The following is a 2,818-nucleotide window of genomic DNA, read 5'->3' as shown; positions in this document are numbered from 1 at the left end:
AGATCGCAGCGTCATGAGATCGCGCTGCGACTGACCAATGGGAAGCATCGTGACGTCATGTCACGTGCGGTCACGCGTAGCAGAAGCGGATGCAGCGGCAAACACAAAGTGTGTTTTGGTTGCTGCGCGCGCACGTGGGCACAAGAACATGTCTGCTCCTCGAGGTGTTGAAGGCACGCGCGCGTGTTTTAATGAACTCCTCATCGATTAAGTGGAGAGGTGGCCACTTATGTGGAACGTGAAATCGAATGACTACAGAAAGAATGCAAACAAAACTGGACTGTGGGAGGAGGTTAGAGACGCCATGCAATCAATCGACCCCAACGGTGAGTACCACTTCATTTGGTCCATTTTTATTTTAGTATGTTTTTCTTAGCGCTGTTAATTGTAATGTCGTAGTTCTGAGAAGGAGTGATTGCGCCGCCCCTTGTTTGACAATAAACGATAGCCGGCTCGGAAGGTCGACGCAGGCAACATGTTCAATGCACGCTGTATATGTATGCAGCTGCACGTGCGGATTCTCGGCGTTTTAAACAGTGGTACTCTGCACTGCTTTGTTTAACGAGAACATAAAAACGCCATTAAGCCATAGTATACTGTGCTCTGCTAAAAAAAAAGAAATATCGAAAACGTCTTTTGCTCGCATATTTTTTCAGGCCTTATAATTGTTTACACACTGCGAAGGCCAACCACGTGCACAGTGTGGGCTCTCATTTCAGTAAAATTTCTATTCCTTAAACAAGAAAACTGACACTAAGCGTAATGACGCCCAGTCTTGTTCACGAATTGGGACTACACGCCTGTGCCCGGTTAAGTACCGTAAATTTTGCCGCTCAGCGCGAGACGAATGCCTCCGAGTTTGTTTACGGCTTCCGGTGGCGGCGAAATGGAAAAATAGTCGCGTGCTGTGCACTGTCGGTTCGCTATAAAGGCACTCAAGTGACCGGAATCATTCTGGACCTTTGAAATTACTGTGGCAGCTTTGCCAACATTTGTGTGCTCAAACGTCGAAATAACCTTATCCCGGCACCAAACCCGTCCTAGTTTTGTCTTGTGCTGTCACTATTTATGGTGGTATGCATTTTCACTCGCTGAAGTGAAGGCACGTTCAGGGGAATATCACTGAATATTCATTCAAAATATGAAGGAACCAAGCACTCGCCGAAACCAAGAAACGGATATGGGAATGTTTCTTAGTCATACTTGGCTCATTTTGCTGCTTTTAATGGAGTGTAGTTCTGTCAGTTTTGTTTTACACAAACAACTTGGGAACGCACTAGACAATTTCTGGAGCATGTGGGAAAGCGTTCATACTTCAATTCAGATAATTAGTTTCATTTGTAGCTAACTTTCATATATTTTTCAGTTACAGTTGATTGTGTACAGCAGAGATGGAGAAATTTAAAAGACACATATAGAAGGAAGCTCAGAGAACTCGAATGTGATTCAAGGAGTGGCGCTGGAGCGTTACCGAAGAGCAGGTGCTGGGTGCACCTTGAAAGGATGAGATTTTTAAAAGACCAGATGGAAGCACGTCAGTAAGTATTACTCCAGTGCAACTTTCCCACCAACATTTCATTTTACTTGTTTGCGATACTTTCAAGCGGAAACATTTAGGCATCATTTTCACAGAGAAAATGAATGTTGCATGTACTGCTTCTCAGGGTGTATTCTTCATCCACCACAATAATTGTTCACTGTGATGCCTCAATTTAGTTTGTGCAGCTTCATTGCAGCTGCGATTTCGTGAATGCCAGATTTGCGAAATAGTGATCAGTAGAGTCACAGGTGTATTCGCAGTGCTGGTGTGAAAATCTATCACTACATTCTCTTAGTGATCAATGTTTACGTAATGTGACCATCCTGCAGAGGACACAGCAGCATGGAGGTGGTGGCCGTGCACGAAGCGCTCTAAGACCACCCACGACCAGGGTCTCCAGCTGCAGAGTCAGCACCGGAAGCCTCTTTCGAGGACATTTTTTTGTGCCCTGAAGTGCCGGAGCCCAGCACCTCTCAGTCTGTGGCTGTGGATGAAGGCACGGCGAGCCAGTCTGCCCCGCAGCAGCCCAAAAAGCGGAGGAAAGCTCGGGAAGAGCTCGATGTTGTAAATGCACAGCTTGCGACTGTTCGAAGTGCATTACTGGCGCACAGGCCAGCAGATGCCGACGAACACTTCTTGCTGTCCTTAAAACCATATGTGGCAACTGTGCCAAGCAATTTGAGACACAATATGCAAATGGAACTCCTCAACATTGTAGGGCAATATGGGCAGGGTGTATATCCCACTCACCTGATGATAAATCCAGAATAAATAAGTAATAAGGGTGTAATTACTCATTGAGATCCACCCAAGCACAACCATACGGCTACAAAGGAAAGCTATACAGCTTTCCTTTGTAGCCGTATGGCTGCGCTCGGGTGGATGTCAGTACACCCTTATTACTTATTTATTACGTTATTTATTTATTTATTTATTTATTACCCTTATTACTTATTATTTATTACTTATTTTACTACCTGATGATAACGCCAGAATAGTAAGTAATAAAGATGTAATTACTCATTGACATGCACTCGAGCGCAGCCATACGGCTACAAAGCCGTAAAGCCATATGGCTGCAAAGCGCAGCCATACGGCTACAAAGGAAAGCTGTATAGCTTTCCTTTGTAGCTGTATGGCTGCGCTCGGGTGGATGTCAATGAGTAATTACATCCTTATTACAAATCTACTCCACCTTGGGGGATTCCCCTAAACATTTGATCCATCAGAATAAATAAGTGTGAAGAGATGCGGTATGTATGACACCACATTTATTTC

General features: G+C 44.7%; 1 pseudogene; it reads left to right on the top strand.

The window, feature by feature from the left end:
- The first annotated feature begins 304 nt into the window (after nt 1–304).
- LOC149356731 (uncharacterized) lies at nt 305–2,189 on the top strand (annotated as a pseudogene).
- The last annotated feature ends 629 nt before the right edge of the window (nt 2,190–2,818 follow it).

Source organism: Amblyomma mixtum, chromosome 3, assembly GCF_055824585.1.
Source record: "Amblyomma mixtum isolate Tamu chromosome 3, ASM5582458v1, whole genome shotgun sequence".
Lineage (NCBI taxonomy): Eukaryota > Metazoa > Arthropoda > Arachnida > Ixodida > Ixodidae > Amblyomma > Amblyomma mixtum.
This window is presented reverse-complemented; position numbering and strand designations above follow the sequence as displayed.